This window comes from Dendrobates tinctorius, unplaced genomic scaffold, assembly GCF_039654945.1.
Source record: "Dendrobates tinctorius isolate UK_male_01 unplaced genomic scaffold, ASM3965494v1 ptg000205l, whole genome shotgun sequence".
In the NCBI taxonomy this organism is placed as follows: domain Eukaryota; kingdom Metazoa; phylum Chordata; class Amphibia; order Anura; family Dendrobatidae; genus Dendrobates; species Dendrobates tinctorius.
In genome coordinates, this window is record NW_027361872.1 from 6,791,428 (window position 1) to 6,811,288 (window position 19,861).

The window sequence follows — 19,861 nt, forward strand, 5'->3', positions numbered from 1 at the left end:
GTACATTAGTAGAGGGAGGAAACACAAGGGGTTCAGTCTTTGACAGGTTCAGTTTCAGATATAGTGAGGACATGATGTTAGACACAGCGTTTAGACAATTGCCGGTGTTTTCTAGAAAGACTGGCGTGATGTCAGGAGAAGAAGTGTATAATTGGGTGTCATCAGCATACAGATGGTACTGGAAACCAAATCTACTGATTGCTTGACCAATAGAGGCAGTGTACAAGGAGAAGAGGAGGGGGCCTAGGACTGATCCTTGAGGAACCCAACAGTAAGGGGAAGGTGAGAGGAGGAACCGGCAAAAGATACAGTAAAGGAGCGGTCAGAGAGATAGGAGGAGAACCAGGAGAGAACGGTGTCCTTGAGGCCAATGGAATGGAGCATAGTGAGGAGGAGCTGATGATCCACAGTGTTGAATGCTGCAGAGAGATCCAAGAGAATTAGCATGGAGTAATGACCATTAGTTTTAGCTGTTAGTAGAGAGTTTAGTGAGGGCAGTTTCAGTAGAGTGTAAGGAGTGGAAGCCGGCTTAGAGAGGGTCGAGAAGAGAGTTATCAGAGAGATAGCGGATAAGACGGGAGTGGACCAGGCATTCCAGGAGTTTAGAGATGAAGGGAAGATTAGAGACAGGTCTATAGTTAGCGGCACAGTTTTAGTCGAGGGATGGTTTTTTATGTAGTGGATGTATGATGGCATGCTTAAATGAGGAGGGAAAGATACCAGAAGAGAGAGAGGTTAAATATTTTAGTTAGGTGAGTGGTGACAGCAGGCGAAAGGGACTGCAGGAGAAGTGACGGAAATGGGTCACTGATGCAAGTGGTTGGGCGAGAAGATGCAAGGAGCCTGCTTACTTCTTCTGTGACTGGTTCAAAATCAGAGAGTGAGCTAGATGTAGTGGGGGAGGGAGGACAGTGCATGATATGAAGTGATTGGGAGATAATTTCCTGTCGGATCTGGTCAATTTTTTCTTTGAAGTAATTGGCCAGATCATCAGCTCGGAGCTCCGTGGTTGAGGCCTGTACTCTTGGGTTGAGTAGAGAATGAAAAGTGTCAAAGAGACGTTTCGGGTTATTGGACAGTGAGGTGATGAGGGTGTTAAAATAGGTTTGTTTGGAGAGGTGAAGGGCAGTGTTGTATGTTCGAAGCATAAACTTATAATGGATGAAATCTTCGTGTAGATTGGATTTTCTTCACAGACGTTCGGCGCACCTGGAGCACCGCTGCAGGAAACGTGTTTGCAGGGTGTGCCAGAGTTGTCGCCATCTGTGTTATGGTGTTCTATTTATAGCGGGTGCAAATTCATCCAGGGCACTTTGAAGTGTTTCATTGTAATGCTATAGTGCAGAATCAGGACATGAGAGGGAGGAGATAGGGGCCAATGAAGACTGCAAGTTCTTCGTAAGTTTCTGGGTGTTAATGGCCTGTGTTTTTCTGTAAGTATGGACAGTGGGGGTGACCTGAGCAGCCTGGCAGTTCTTGATAGAGAATAAAAGAAGATTGTGGTCAGAGAGCGGGAGAGGGGAGTTTGCGAAATCATCCACTGCACAAAGTCGAGAGAAGACCAAGTCGAGGGAGTTTCCGTCTTCATGCGTTGGAGAATTAGTAGGCTGCAAAAGGCCAAACGAGAAAGTTAGAGATAAAAGGTGAGTAGCAGATGGGGAGAGGGGAAGAGCAGTGGAGATGTTGAAATCTCCCATGATGAGGGTAGGGATGTCACAGGAGAGAAAATGTGGAAGCCAAGTGGCAAAATGATCCAGGAACTAATGGGAGGGTCAGGGAGGACGATACACCACCGCCACTCGCATGGAGAAGGGGGTGTAGAGTCTGACGGCATGGACCTCAAAAGAAGGGAAGACTAGTGAGGGTAGTTGAGGGATCATGTAATTTTCCAATTGCCAAAGATGCTAAATCTTTTAGGCCATTGACTATGTAATGTGGTCTTGTGTGACACTATATCTTATAGTTTCTAATATATTGTTTTCCTTCTTAATTCAACATAAACTTGTGATATTTGATTATAAAGGCAGAAATATTTACTCCAAAACAAAGGATTAATTGTTTTTATGAAGGATACTTGCAGGCTAAATAAACATTTTTTTTAATATAGTAATAAGAATATTAGCTAACAGTAGCAGAAATGGCAGACTAATGTACTGTATGAAGATGGGCGGTGACACGACATGGTAGTATTCTTTAACAGCAGTTAAGCCTATTACATCGTAATTGTGATTTTTCTCTTTGTAATTCCCTCTAGCGTCACAGATTTCTGATCTTTTTACAGTATGATTGCTAATCCTGGGATAAAACAAGTAGTGCATCCTGATAATTCTGAATATTAATGATCGTTTTAAGAACTTCCATTGGAAATTAAACAAATATCCTTTTACCCTACATAAATTAGTGTTTTTGCTTCAAGACAAATCTCCTTTTTTAAAAAAGTGGATCTGCCCAGTTTAGTAACATAATAGATTAGTAGTAAAGGAATAAACTACCATAATTGTAGGAGAAAAGGAGTTCAGCAGCATCCATAAAATATGGGAAGCTTTTCTTTTTTTCTGGGAATCCAAAGCTTTTTTTTATTATGGTTTCACAATAAAACTTTGCTGATTATGTATTCATGCTGGCAAATGACATTTGTTTTTGTCTTTTTCATCATCTATCCTAAATTGGGAGACCCAGATAGTTTCACTGTACATCAAGGCATATTTTTGCCTACATAGGTCACTGTCTAAAGTTTGACATTTTTTATTCTCCTTAAGGGCCTGTCACACTAAAGGTACTGTCACACTTAGTGATGCACCAGCGATTCCGACAACGATATGACGCGGTCAGGATCGCTGGTGCATCGCTAAGTGGCCGCTAGTGAGCTGCCACACAGGCAGATCTCACCAGCGACATAGCAGGGGTCGGCGGTCGTTACTTACCTGTCAGATGAGGCGATCCTGATGTCCTCCCGTCCACATCCACACGTCGCTCGTCAGCACCACAGGAAGTTGACGATGAGAAACGGTCCAGGACGTTCTCGCGCGATCAGCGATAATCAGCGGGGGAGCGGTCGGAGGTAAGTATCAGACATAGCGATATTGCTAGCAATATCGCTGCTACATCACAAAAACCAGTGATGTTGCAACGATATTGCTAGCGATATCGCTTAGTGTGACAGGCCCTTAAGCGATATCGCTAGCAATATCGCTGTAACGTCACTGGTTTTTGTGACGAAGCAGCGAAATTACTAGCGATATCGCTATGTCTGATACTTACCTCTGACCGACTCCCACCGCTGATTATCGCTGATCGCGCGAGAACATCCTGGACTTTTTCTCGTCGTCAGCTTCCTGCTGGGCTTCCTGTGGCGCCGACGAGCGACGCGTGGACGCGGCGGAAGGACATCAGGATCGCTTCATCTGACAGGTAAGTAGCCACCCCTGACCCCTGCGATGTCGCTGGTGAGATCTGTCTGTGTGGCAGCTCACTAGCGACCACTTAGCGATGCACCTTCGATCCTGACCGCGTCATATCGCTGGTCGGGATCGCTGGTGCATCGCTAAGTGTGACAGTACCTTTATTTAATAGTAATAGGAAGTGTGGTCACAAAAGTGTAGACTTTTGCATTTGGGCCCTTCCACCCATGAGGATTGTATTATTATAATTTGTCAATGTACTGTACATCTTTTTTCATGTGCAAGCATTGCAGGAGCCTAGGTATCTATGGTTACAACCACTGGTATACTGACAGCTAGTTGCTAGTGGTCATAACCATGGATACCTAAGGTCCTGCAATGCCTGCAAATGAGGAAAGAGACATAGCGAATCAGAAAAACTATACTACCTATCTAATTGGAGGTATAGTTTTTCTGATTCGCTATGTGTCTTTCCTCATGTGCAGGCATTGCAAGACCTTAGGTATCCATGGTTATGACCACTAGCAACTAGCTGTCAGTATACCAGTGGTCGTAACCATAGATACCTAATATTGTTATTAATACACTTACTACATAATGGGATAGCATCTTGGAGATGGGAATACCCATTTAAATATAGATTATTAAAGTCATTCAGATCAAACCCCGCTAATCTACAACCTTCAGTAACCACCAATCGACCAAGCCCCTGCACGACCAGGTCTACCCTCGCCTACTGCATCCTCACCCATCCCTTGTAGATTGTGAGTCCTCGTGGGCAGGGTTCTCTCTCCTTCTGTACCAGTTGGGACTTGTATTGTTTAAGATTACTGTACTTGTATGTATTATGTATACCCCTCCTCACATGTATAGCGCCATGGAATAAATGGCGCTATAATGATAATAATAGTAATAATCTTCTTTTTATAAGAAATATAGTTTATAGAAATACATATTATTAATAACACAAATAATAATAACAAGCCAAGCTAATGTAATATATTTGGAATTATTAAGAATAAATCTACCTTTCATTGGTCACCCCAAATAAATAGCCATAAAATTAAAGAATCTGCACCCATTTGATAATTTACAGAATTAAAAAAAGAAAGAAAAATATAAAAAAAATAAAATCTTTATTTCCGATTCAGATTCAAGACTCTTAAAATGTTTATTTTAAAGAGTAACTTCTGTTTCAATTTATATTTAGTAAATCAACAGTATACATGAAAATTTGCAACTTTTTCTTTAACCTCTCGGATTGACTCTCAAATTATGGATAAGATCTGTAAAATCTGTAATCAGTGAAGACATATTTCCTTCTTTACTTAAAAAACAAGAGATAATGGCTGGAGGAGGAGCTGGAGACAGACACAGACATTCCGCTGTAGGTTCTCCTGAAGTGACTGTTAGTTCTCCATAGAACTTTATGAGAATAATCTACCATCTCATATCTCAGAAATGGAAAAATCTGTATTCACGGAAAACAGATTTTACCTGTGAATTGAGATTTTTTTTCGAAAATGAATGATCAGTCTAGGAGGAGAAAGAAGATATCTTTAATAAGATAGTGTGTATCAGGAAGTTTCCTATTTTCCAGTGTATTATAATAAAAAAATAAAATGTTAGTTTTAGATTACATTTCTGATCCTAGAATGGCAAAGGTAAAAGAAATTAATTCCACATTATTTATTATGTCTTGTAAGAAGGAGATTAGAACTGAAGATGGAGAAGCTTTTGACTTTCCTTTTTGGATGTTCCTTTTGCTTTAGCAAGCCCCTGATTAAATGGTTTGATTAAAAAGTGTGTCTCTCACTGTCCCTACCCTCACCAAAAGATAAAACTTGTAGGGCAACTTTGTATGGATGTTCAATGTTACTGTCATGCTTAGCGTTGAGCGATACCGTCCGATACTTCAAAGTATCGGATCGGAATGGATCGGCCGATCTTTAAAAAAAGTATCGGTATCGCCGATTCCGATACCGGAAGTCCCATTCAAGTCTATGGGACATCCGGTATCGGAATAAGAAAAACCCTGTTTTTGCCTTGTACAGCCTCTCTGGGGTCTGTACGGGCCTTTCGGGGGGCTGTGCCGGCCTGCCAGGGGGTCTGTGCAGGCTCCGGTGGTCTGTGCCGGCCTGCCGGGGGGCTGTGCCGGCCTGCCGGTGGTCTGTGCAGGCTTCGGGGGTCTGTGCAGGCATCGTCCGATGGGACTACAAGTCCCATCGGGCGATGCCTGCTACCATGACAGTGATTGACACATTAGCCAATGATGGGACAGTAGTAGTCCCATCATCCGGCTAATGTGTTGAATGTAAAAAAAAAAAAATTACATGCTACATACATGCTACATACATACAACATGCATACTACATACATGCTACATTCATACTACATACATGCTACATTCATACTACATAAATACTACATGCAACATACATACTACATATATACTACATACATACTACATGCATGCTACATACATACTGCATGCTACATACATACTACATGCTACATACATACCACATATATACTACATACATGCTACATGCATGCCACATACATACTACATACATACTACATACATACTACATGCATGCTACATGCTACATACATAACACATATATACTACATGCATGCTACATACATACTACATGCTACATACATACCACATACATACTACATGCATGCTACATACATACTACATGCATGCTACATACATACTACATGCTACATACTACATATATACTACATGCATGCTACATACATACTACATGCTACATACATACTACATATATACTACATGCATGCTACATACATACTACATGCTACATACATACTACATATATACTACATGCATGCTACATACATACTACATGCTACATACATACTACATATATACTACATGCATGCTACATACTACATGCTACATACATACTACATATATACTACATGCATGCTACATACATACTACATACATACTACATGCATGCTACATACATACTACATGCTACATACATACCACATACATACTACATATATACTACATGCATGCTACATACATACTGCATGCTACATGCATGCTACATACATACTACATACATACTACATGCTACATACATACCACATATATACTACATACATACAATACATTCATACAATACATACATAGACATACAGTACATATAACATAGAGTAACATACTTACCAATACTTGTCACATTGTTCCCCGAAGCCATTGTCTTTTCCGGAATAAATATTAACATAACAAACCACAAAAATACTCACCCACGATCCGAAGCAGTCCACGAGTGTGTCCCACGACGATCTTGGGTAGAGAACGGCAGCACCAGATGATGCTGCCGTTCTTTACGGACTGCAGGAATCCAATGACGGAAGGTAGGTATCCTTCCGCACTGTATTCCTCCGCCACTTAAAAAAAAAAAAAAGTCCCTAGTCTCACTTTATGCCATTGCTGTGTGGGAATTTCCCACACAGCAATGGCATAAAGTGAGACTAGGGACTTTTTTTTTTTTAAGTGGCGGAGGAATACAGTGCGGAAGGATACCTACCTTCCGTCATTGGATTCCTGCAGCCCGTAGAGAACGGCAGCATCATCTGATGCTGCCGTTCTCTACCCAAGATCGTCGTGGGACACACTCGTGGACTGCTTCGGATCGTGGGTGAGTATTTTTGTGGTTTGTTATGTTAATATTTATTCCGGAAAAGACAATGGCTTCGGGGAACAATGTGACAAGTATTGGTAAGTATGTTACTCTATGTTATATGTACTGTATGTCTATGTATGTATTGTATGAATGTATTGTATGTATGTAGTATATATGTGGTATGTATGTAGCATGTAGTATGTATGTAGTATGTATGTAGCATGCATGTAGCATGCAGTATGTATGTAGCATGCATGTAGTATATATGTAGTATGTATGTAGCATGCATGTAGTATATATGTAGTATGTATGTAGCATGTATGTAGTATGTATGTAGCATGCATGTAGCATGCAGTATGTATGTAGCATGCATGTAGTATATATGTAGTATGTATGTAGCATGCATGTAGTATATATGTAGTATGTATGTAGCATGTAACATGTATGTAGTATATATGTGGTATGTATGTAGCATGTAGTATGTATGTAGTATGTATGTAGTATGCATGTAGCATGCAGTATGTATGTAGCATGCATGTAGTATATATGTAGTATGTATGTAGCATGCATGTAGTATATATGTAGTATGTATGTAGCATGTAGCATGTATGTAGTATATATGTAGTATGTATGTAGCATGTAGTATGTATGTAGCATGTATGTAGTATGTATGTAGCATGCATGTAGCATGCATGTAGTATGTATGTAGTATGTATGTAGTATGTATGTAGCATGCAGTATGTAGCATGTATGTAGCATGTATGTAGTATGTATGTAGTATATATGTAGTATGTATGTAGCATGTAGTATGTATGTAGCATGTAGTATGTATGTAGCATGTAGTATGTATGTAGCATGCATGTAGTATATATGTAGTATGTATGTAGCATGTAGTATGTATGTAGCATGCATGTAGTATATATGTAGTATGTATGTAGCATGTAGTATGTATGTAGCATGCATGTAGTATGTATGTAGTATGTATGTAGTATTTTTTTTTTTTTTTAACATTTAACACATTAGCCGGATGATGGGACTACTACTGTCCCATCATTGGCTAATGTGTCAATCACTGTCATGGTAGCAGGTATCGCCAGATGGGACTTGTAGTCCCATCGGACGATGCTTGCACAGACCCCCGGACATCAGCACAGCCCCCCGGCAGGCCGGCACAGCCCCCCGGCAGGCCGGTACAGACCCCCACAGGGTGCACAGACCACCGGCAGGCCGGCACAGCCCCCCGGCAGGCCGGTACAGACCCCCACAGGGTGCACAGACCACCGGCAGGCCGGCACAGCCCCCCGGCAGGCTGGTACAGACCCCCACAGGGTGCACAGACCACCGGCAGGCCGGCACAGCCGCCCGGCAGGCCGGTACAGACCCCGGGCAGTCCACACAGCCCCCGGCAGGCCGGCAGAGACCAACGGAAGGCCCAAAATGACGGCGCATCATGATGCGCACACACCGCGCATCATGATGACGTCAGGCTGTCAATCAACTTTGAACTTCCGATTCCGATGCCGAATTCCGATATTGAAAATATATCTGAAGTCGGTATTGGAATTCCGATACAGCAAGTATCGGCCGATACCCGATACTTGCGGTATCGGAATGCTCAACACTAGTCATGCTATTACAGTGAAAATGTATAGTGATGAGCGAGTATGATCATTGCTCAGGTTTTACCGAGCATGCTCGGGTGTCCTCCGAGTATTTTGGCATGCTCGGAGATTTAGTTTTCGTCATCTCAACTGCATGATTTGTGACTTGTAGACAGGCTGAATACATGTGGGAATTCCCTAACAAACAGGCATTCCACACATATATTCAAGCTGTCTAGCAGTCGCAAATCACGCAGCTGAGACGACGAAAACTAAATCTCCAAGCATGCCAAAATGCTTGGACACCCGAGTATGCTGAGGAAAACCCGACCAACGAGTATACTCGCTCATCACTAAACATGAAGTGTTACTACACTGCACCCATAGAAATCGCTCGCCTTACTCAATTCTAGGGGGAGAGAGGTGCTATTTGCATCTGCCCTCAACACTGGCTAATTTTGGCATCTGAATATTATAAATGAGTTGAACTAGGCACGCTCTTTCAGTAAAAGTCAATCTTTTGTTGTGTCATCTTTTCTCAATTTCCATTAATCTTGTCATATTTTTTTCGCATGCTGTCTACACCTTACACATAACTTGATCCTCCCAGGATTGATTTTCCATCTAGTTACACTAAGAATTCATTGAGACATCTGTTTTTCACATACATGTCTTATCATTATTTTTCACAAATAGAACAAGAATCCATATTAGTCTATGGTGCTGTTCACATGCACATGATTTTTGCTGAACAAGCGTCCACAAAAAAAACAATTTTTTTAAATCTAAAGGATCATACTTGCCATTGCAGTTAATGAATCCATGAAAAAAATGATAGTTCATGGATGCCATTGGTATTTTATTTATGTGCTGTCAGTTTTTTACTGTAGCCGGTAGGAGAAATTTACAAAAAAAATTTGGAAAAAAAATGGATGTCACATTGATGGTAAAACTGGACACACTGACTAAAAATAGATGAAAATCAGATCCAGAAGATGGATAAATAATTGTGTACTTTATCTTGTATGCAAAAATAGGAATGAGGTCTAAGGATGTGTTTTGGTCATATTTGTGAACTTCATATGTATCCATCTTTGTCTTTTCTTGAATTTCTTCCATTTCTCATTCAATACATTATCACTACATGCTAGCAAAACCCTTTACAGATTGCAAATCACAAGACAACCATTGGGCGGTTGCATATAGACACATGGGGTTTTTTGTAACCTTACCTTACCCATTGATAGAAATGTAACACCCACTCATTCATGTGTAATGAAAAAAGGGAAAACTTACTACCGGGAGACACCGCACCCACACCCAACTGGGTGTTTTTGAGCTGTACTTTTAACTGTACAACTCAAAAACAGCACCTCAGACCTGGCTTCCTAAAAGGCAATTGAGGGGTTTCTCGTACCTCCTGAGGAGCCAGGGGGAAGACTGCAACAAACTGCCAACAAGAGGAGTGGAAACGTGCAGGAAGATACGAAAACCCAGGGTGAGAAAATTAAAACACGATAATAAAGTAGAGCATGAAAGCTAAGGAGAGCATAAAATAAAAGGAATGAGAATAACCTCCTAGGAACCTATAGAGGTGAAAGGAAGAGGGACTGGGTAGGAAAACAAACAGCCTCACTGCAGGAATTCAACTTGTGTTTACCATGCAAGGTAAACCCCTTAGCTGAAGGGCTGGAACTCCTAAACCCAAGTCCACATAGAGGTATAGGCAGGAAAAAAATGCAGTGAAGGGTGAATATATAAAACACAAACCCAGAATGTGATAGGGCAAACCAAAACTGGAAAATGGAAAACACCTGGAAAGGAGCAAACCAAGAAGACAATTGGAACGATCCACATTTGGAGAGGGACAAATAGGCAATAGCTCAGCAGACAGAGTTGCCAACCATGGAACAGATCAAGTCCCCAAACTGAGTCATGTCATCCATCTCAGAATATGTCAAGCCAAGAAGAAATAAATTCACAACAAATTGCCCAAAGGGGCAAATAAGCCTATCTAAGGGACTGACTTAAGCTACATTGATTTAGTATAAAACTTCTATTGGTGACTTCCCATATATTCTATCAGTGTGGCTTATAAGTATATTAGATGCTCTGTCATGGATGCAGTTCTGACATATCTTTTCTTTTAGAGGGTATATCAAAGAACCTTACTTGCCATTAAAAGTAACAGCTTCCCCAACAATGTTTAGCCCAAGTGGCATCATCAGAGGAAATGAAGCTCATAATAGCATTAAATAAAAGTTATATTTTAATTCACAGTACTTTAGTTTATTTGCCTCTTTGGGAAATTTTATGTTGTGAATTTTATCACTCCTACATGGGCAGTGGAAAACAGCTTTGCTCATTTTTAAGCCAAGAAGAATCGTCAGAAGGGTAAAATCATATCTAGGCCTAGATGTACATATCCGTATGAAGTGTCGGCGTGCTGTCCAATTTTTTATCAGACAGCACATAGATCTATTATAATAGTTCCTATTTCGATCCTCAATATAGGATCAGAGTAGGAACAGCGTAAAGTCTCACGGATCTTACATTCAGATCTGTGATTTTCAGGGAAGTGTGAGTAGATCCATGAAATTCTATGGCTCCGCGAGCCATCCGACAAAATAATCGGATTTGGCAGTACGAAAACATTTCACACGGATTTGTGAATGTAGTTTTAGGTTTTTGTGCAGGGGAAGCTCCTGGTGCATATGCTAAATATATCCTTAGGCACACATTGAGCCAGCCTAAGAAAAAAATGCTGTCCGATTGGCTTAAGCATGGAGAGTAGTCATCAACATTTCTTAGCGTAGTGGACTATAATCTTCTATAAAGAGCTTTTTGTATTTTTTTAAATTTAATTTTTACTGAAAAGAGGGTCTAGTGCAGTGTGAACAGAGACTACCAAAGCATTTTATTCGCTAATTATTACTGTATTACTCTTTTTGCCGTTATTGTTATTGCTTGTGGCCGGGTGCTGTCAGCTAGAGAACATCACAGAGAACTTCATAAGTGATGCTCGGTGACTGACAATAGAAATCTGAAGACACACACTGCCTGTCACTGTCTGCTAGCAGGTGGCTGCTGGCATAGATAGCAGCTGTTCCTGCTACATCTGTATAATTTAAATGCAAGAGGAGAAGCATTGTCAGACATCAAACATTTCTCTGTAGAGTTTTTAAGGTGAATATCTAATGGAAACTAGCTGTATATTTAATACCGCCAATGCAAATCTAAAACATGCTACAATACAGCTGCCAGGCAAATGTTTAGGCTAGACCTTTCCCCGCCTTGTCCTGCATCACTTATTTAATGTAATCTTACAGATGTGGAAAATGTTATTGCACCCATTGGCATAGAAAAAAAAAGCGTATAAGAGCAGTCCGCTTTTCAAAGCGACCTAATGCATTGTTAATGCGGCTTTCACCTACTGGAACATTAAGCAAGTCATATCACAATACTCCAGTGGGAGCAATGAAGTTTGCTACATCTGTAAGGGATATGCCCTTTGATATTTCAGTAAATCTGGCATGGTTTTAATCATATACATCTTGATTTATTACTGTTATATGGAATTAAACAGGTTGCATAAAATATTAAAATAAATACAGTATATAGACGGTAATAAGGAAAATTATGTACTGCATTTCTGTTCAGATCCCATGAATAAGCGCACAGAAATGGCATACTCTAAAAGGGAGTCTCTTGGCTGCTTCATGATTCCTGAAACACGGGTAGCATGAATCATAAACTGGCCGTGTACGTTTCACTCCGAGCTTCTTCAGAGGCTATACACCTTAAAGTTGGAGCTGGGAATGTTGCCACTAGGATGACTAGTCCAAAAGGCAGATCTATAGTGGTTTCTCTCTAAATTTCTCCCTTTAACTTACAGGTCTATCCTTATACACACACAAAGGAAGAGATCTGTCAGCCTAGGGGAGTGCGGCATAAAGAAGCTACTGAGGACCTGCCTGTTGGACTGCTCATCCTAGTCATATTGCCTCTGGATACAGTTACAAAGCATTTTTTTTTTTTTGAAATGCCACAACTTTTCGAAGTTACACAGACACAGTTGCAATTATTATAGAATCATAGAATCATAGAATCATAGAATCGTAGAGTTGGAAGGGACCTCCTGGGCCATCTGGTCCAACCCCTTGCTCAAAGCAGGATTCGCTAAATCATCCCAGTTAGATGTCTGTCCAGCCTCTGTTTGAAGACTTCCATTGAAGGAGAACTCACCACTTCTCGTGGCAGCCTGTTCCACTCATTGATCACTCTAACTGTCAAAAAGTTTTTTCTAATATCTAATCTGTGTCTCCTCCCATTCAGCTTCATCCCATTGCTTCTAGTCTTTCCTTGTGCAAATGAGAATAAAGTTGATCCTTCTACAATGTGACAGCCCTTTAGATATTTGTAGACAGCTATTAAGTCTCCTCTCAGTCTTCTCTTTTGCAAACTAAACATTCCCAAATCCTGCAACCTTTCCTCATAAGACAGGGTTTGCAGACCGGTCACCATTCTGGTCGCTCTTTTCTGAACTTGCTCCAGTTTGTTGATGTCTTTTTAAAAATGTGGTTCCCAAAATTGGACACAATATTCCAGATGAGGTCTGACCAAAGAGGAGTAGAGGGAAATAATTACTTCACGTGATCTAGACTGTATGCTTCTGTTAATACATCCTAGAATTGCATTTGCCTTTTTTGCTGCTGCATCACACTGTTGACTCATATTCAGTCTGTGATCTATTAGTATACCCAAGTCTTTTTCACATGTGCTGTCACTTAGCCCTATTCCTCCCATTCTATATATGCTTTTTTCATTTTTATTGCCCAGATGTAGTACTTTGCATTTCTCCCTGTTAAAAACCATTCTGTTAGTTGCTGCCCACTTCTCCAGTCATTATTTGTGTCTCTTATCGGTCTCCCCTTGCTTTCATTGTTCCTTGTTTTTACTATTAATTTTTACATTTTTTTATTGCGTTGTTGTGTGTCCAATTGGACTAACACTTATATGATATATATTTTTTGCATCTTACTAGTCAGTTTTGTAAAGTGTCTAGAAAAGGGGCGTAGTTTACAGTAAATAGAGTGAGGATTCAGTACTACCATCTACATCATAACAGTGAGAATATTTTGGCACAAGCAGTTGGTCTAAACTAAAGTATGCCAACAAAAAATTGGCCTAAAGGGCCTGTCACACTAAGATATCGCTAGCAATATCGCTATAACTTGTGACGCTATAGCGATATTGCTAGCGATATCGCTGTGTGTGATACTTACCTCCGACCAGCTCCCCCGCTGCTTATCACTGATCGCGAGAGAACATCCTGGACCGTTTCTCGTCGGCCGCTTCCTGCGGCGCTTCCTGCGGCGCTTCCTCCTGTGACGATGAGCGACACGTGGAGCCGGGCGGGAGGACGCAGGATCGCCTGGTGTGACAGGTAAGTAGCGACCCCCATCCCCATCGATGTCGCTGGTGAGATCTGCCTGTGTGGCAGCTCACTAGCGACCACTTAGCGATGCACCATCGATCCTGACCGCGTCATATCGCTGGTCGGGATCGCTGGTGCATTGCTAAGTGTGACAGTACCTTAAGTCCCACAGACAATAAATGGAAAAATGTATCCTGCTCTTGGAGATCGGTGGGGGCCCCACTCTGTAAACCAAAGAGGGCAACCACTATAAGGGGCTGTTTTGTAAATATCCTTACTACATAAAATTGGATAACATAAATGTATATCTGTATCCTGGATCAATGCTTACAGATGGCTCCACATATAGTTCAATTCTATTGATAAATGCAATAATAATTTGCTTATACCTTGTCAAGACGCTAGAACATAGGTTACAATCATCATAGAGATAAACCCAATGAATGAAAATTACATACCTTGTGCCAGCCTAAAAATATACCCAGAACATGTTTTTAAAGTAAATATATAGTAATTGCAACGCATGAATCAGTCATATATATTTTTATAATGTAAATTATTACTATATCACTGTATATGCAGCAGAAGTACAGTTTGATAATGGTGTGCATAACATGATTTAGGTAAGGGCACATAGATATTATTACACATACAGTATTTATAACAAATTCTTAACTACATAATTTAGTACACTTCCCGAGTATCTACAAATGGATCCCATATGGGAAAAAATAGCTCAATTAAAATGTGATTGATGCTACAATGTTAATGAACAATAGGTGTCTTTTTAAATTCATATTTTGTCATGTAATTATGTTGGCAGTGATATAGAAATTGCATCTATCTCTAGATGGAAAAAATATATGATTCACACTTAAGAGGCAAAACCACATGGGAAGCAAAAGGTGAGATCACATCTAGATTTAGAATCATATGAGACCTTTTTCACATAAAGGGATAGCAGTGTTCATTATCTCTACTGTGATATCACTGTGCACATTTCCCTATATTATATGCTTTGTTATTCTTGTGCTGTGATACCACTGTGCGCATTGTCCCTGTATTATAATGCTGATTACTATTCCACTACTGGGACACCACTATGGGCATTATCCCAGTATCCCTTTATTATAATGCTGTGTTTACCTTTACTGTACTGTACTGACATCACTATGTGTACTATCCCTTTACTATGATGATGTGATTACTATACTAGTGCTGTGACATCACTGTGCGCATTCTCAATTATTATGATGCTGTGTTTAGCTTTCATGTACTGTGACATCATTATGTGCATTATCCCTTTATTATGATGCTCTTTTTATCTTTCAAGTACAGTGACATCACTGTGTGCTTATCCATGCATTATGATGCTTTTTTATCTTTACTGTACAGTGCCATCACTGTGTGCTTATCCATGCATTATGATGCTTTTTTATCTTTTCTGCACTGTGACATCACTGTGTGCTTATCCATGTATTATGATGCTCTTTTTTTTATCTTTTCTGCACTGTGACATCACTGTGTGCTTATCCATGTATTATGATGCTCTTTTTTATCTTTTCTGCACTGTGACATCACTGTGTGCTTATCCATGTATTATGATGCTTTTTTTAATCTTTCCTGCACTGTGACATCACAGTGTACTTATCCATGTATTATGATGCTTTTTTTATCTTTCCTGCACTGTGACATCACTGTGTGCTTATCCATGTATTATGATGCTCTTTTTATCTTTCCTGTAAAGTGACATCACTGTGTGCATTATCCCTTTTTTATGATGCTCTTTTTACCTTTCCTCTACTGTGACATCACTGTTTGCATTATCCCTGTATTATGATGCTCTTTTTACCTTTCCTCTACTGTGACATCACTGTGTGCATTATCCATTTATTATGATACTCTTTTTTACCTTTCCTCTAGTGTGACATCACTGTTTGCATTATCTCTTTATTATGATGCTCTTTTTACCTTTCCTTTACTGTAACAACACTGTGTGCATTATCTCTTTCATTATGATGCTGTGTTTACTATTCCTATACTGTGACATCACTGTGTGCATGATCCATCTATAATTATGCTATATTTATCCTTATTACTGTTCCGTGCCAACACTTTGGGCATGATTTGAATAAAGTGGCATCACTGTGTGCGAAACCCCTTTTTCTCTGATTTTAGTACTTAATATTCATATGCTATGACATGAATGTGCTAAATAAGTATTACTGATTTGCAATATCCTAGAAAACATCCTCAATGTCTGTGATGCCATATTGCACAACATCATATTATTCCTGTACTGTGACATTAGTGTGCAATTTATCCTTATATTACAAAGCTGTATTAATTATTCCTGATATGTTGCATGACATTAGGTTTTTTTTTGCTCATTTATGTCATTCTTTGATTATCATATAATGAAATCACTGTGTGCAGTAATCTTTTGACTTCATATTGTTTACTATCTGTGTACTGTGACATCCCTGTGAGCTTTACTCCAATTTATTTACTATTTGTTCGTTACTCTTGTAATGTTACATCACTATGGGTATTACAGTGTTTCTATATCATTATACTGTGTTTAATATACAGTTATGTGAAAAAGTGTTTGCCCCGTTCCTGATTTCCTTTTCTTTTGCATGTTTGTCAAACTTAAATGCTTCAGATCACCAAACAAATTTAAATATTATACAAAGATAACACAAGTAATCACAAAATGATGCTTTTTTTATGAATGAAGGTATTTATTATTAAAGGAAAAAGAAATCCAAAACCTACAGGTCCCCTTATGAAGAAGTGATTGCCCCCTAAGCCTAATAACTGGTTGGGCCACCCTTAGCAGCAACAACTGCAATCAAGCGTTTGTGATAACTGTCAATGAGTCCTTCACAACGCTCTGTAGGAATTTTGGCTCACTTATCTTTGCAGAATTGTTGTAATTCAGCCATATTAGAGGGTTTCTGAGCATGAACCACCTTTTTAATGTCATGCCACAGCATCTCAATCCAATTAAGGTTTCGACTTTGACTAGGCCACTCCAAAGTCTTAATTTCTAATTTTGTTTTCCTTAAGCCATTCAGATATGGACTTGCTGGTGTGTTTTGGATCATTGTCCTGTGCATAACCCAAGTGCGCTTCAGCTTGAAGCCACAAACAGGTGGCTGCACATTCTTCTTCAGAATTTTTTGGTAGACAGCAGAATTCATGGTTACATTTACCACAGCAAGCCTTCCTGGTTCTGAAGCAGCAAAACAGCCACAAACCACCACCATATTTTACTGTTGGTATGAGGTTCCTTTTTTTTGTAATGCTGCGTACTTCTACACCATATGTAACGGGACATACGCCTTCTAAAGTGTTACAGTTTTGTCTTGTCAGTCCACAGAGTATTTTCTCAAATGTCTTTGGGATCATCAAGAGGTTTTCTGGCAAAACTGCTTTGCAGTGGTTTTCATCTTGGAACTCTGCCATGCAGGCCATTTTTGCCCAGTCTTTTTCTTATGATGGAGTCATGAACAATGACCTTAACTGTGAAAAGTGAAGCCTGCAGTTCTTTGGATGTTGTTGTGGGGTCTTTTGTAACCTTTTGGATGAGTTGTCACTGTGCTCGTGGGGTAATTTTGTTTTTCCGGCCACTCCTGGGAAGGCTCACCATTGTTCACCATTTGTGAATAATGGCTCTGTCTTTTGCTGGAATCCAAAATCTTGAGAAATGACTTTATAACCTTTTCCTGACTGATAGATCTCAATTACTTTGCTTCTCATTTGTTACAGAATTTCGTTGGATCACGGCATTATGTTTTTCTCATGAGGACCTATGTAAGTTATTTCTTGATTGATAACAGGTGTGGCCATAATTAGACCTGCGTGGGGCTCAGCTTCCCAAAGATATGATAAACCACAGTTAGTTTGTTTTAAGAGCGTGGAGAAATCACTTTTCCGCACAGGGTTCTGTAGGTTTGGATTTCTTTTTCCCTTAATAATAAATAACTTAACTTAAAAACTGCTTTTTGTGTTTACCTGTATTATGTTTGTCTAATATTTAAATGGGCTTTGTAATCTGAAACATTTAAGTGTGACAAATTGCAAAAGAATAGGAAATCGGAAAGGGGCAAAGACTTTTTCACACAACTGTATCCCTGTATTGTGGTATTTCCCAGTTCTGTACCATGATTATTCTACTGTGATATCACTGTGTGCAATAATGCTTTCCTATAACTACACATAGTTTACCATCACTGTACTGTGGATTTTTTTTAATTCGTGGACAATGATATCACTGGAGTTTATTTTCCTTGTACTGTGATATCACCAGGAGCATTATCCACATACTGTGATTTCACTGTGTTAGTTATCACTGTGGTACATAATGCATGCTCTCCATACTGTCTATCTAAAGTATTTCTACCAGCTAAACTTTAATTTTGCAGGGTGGGTTATTTCCATAATTATTTTTTACATTTAACATTCCTTAGATAAAAACACACACATAGGTATTTTACACATGCAATAATCATGTCTCCTTATTCCAAAGAAAACAGCTCTGGTGCCAGGCATTGTTCTTCACCAGAGGGTAAGTGTTAGAATAGATGTATTATGATAATCACATTTGATTGCTGTACTTGATTACCTACCATTTAATTGAAGTTGATGTTTAAGCACTTTCGAAATCAGAGATCAGTGCACAGATCCTGCAGGCACAACGCAATCTACTGCATGAGCCAGCAACATTTAATAAGATTTATGATCAAAACTGCCTTGCCTACTTGATTTTTAAGGTTCTGGAGAGCTATAACATTTTATAACCTCTTCTTTCATTTTGTTTTATTTTTTTTTTCCTTTGTCTTATAGCCTTCTCAAGATATTATTTGCCCATTTGTAACATTTTATGGCACTTTCAATAGTTTTCTTTATACCCCTCATAATCCAAAATAACAGATATATAAAATTGCAGATATCTATATGCAGATTTAGACTTAATATACAGTACTAATATGTAATATGCTACTTATCGTCACTCAATACTGTTTATGTCACTCAATATATTGCTGATTGATTGGAAGACATTATCATTTTAATTTATATCACAGAATGATGAAAATAAAGATAAAAATATATATAGTTAATTAAAAATGCACTATGTATAATGGCTTTATTAGTTGGATAATATGTTATATTCAATTAATAAAGTCATTATATATAATGCATTTGTAAGTATATACATACTGTATATATATATATATATATATATATACAGTGTAAATATTCATCATTGTGTGATGTAAATTAAAATTATATATATATCTATATATATAAATATATATATATAGATATATATATATCTATATATAGTCCATCAAGAAATAAAGCAGCATGCCATAGTAGTTTTCAATAAAGTGCTTTTTTATTAGCCCATATGGCTATGTGCCCGTGCAGCAACGTCTCGGTTCAAAGGGTGTGAACCTTTTTGGAGGTTTGGTATGTACTTGGAGGGCTTGCACCCTAATCCTTTTTCTATTTTGTGCTGTTTTTTCAATTTTTTTTCTATATCTATCTATCTATCTATCTATCTATCTATCTATCTATATACTGTATATATAAATAAAAGCACATATACATATAAATAGATGTAGCTTCAATCCCTGCTTCCCCAAATTAGAGCATTATATATATATATATATATATATGTGTATGTGTGTGTGTATGTGTATGTATGTATATATATGTACATATATGTATATAGATATATTTCAA

The 19,861-nt window shown here is 39.0% G+C and overlaps 1 protein-coding gene across 17 annotated transcripts in view; it reads right to left on the bottom strand.

Annotated features, from left to right (window-relative positions):
- The window catches only part of NRXN1 (neurexin 1), a 1,899,875-nt gene that overhangs the window by 14,739 nt on the left and 1,865,275 nt on the right, over positions 1-19,861 (bottom strand). The window lies entirely within an intron of this gene.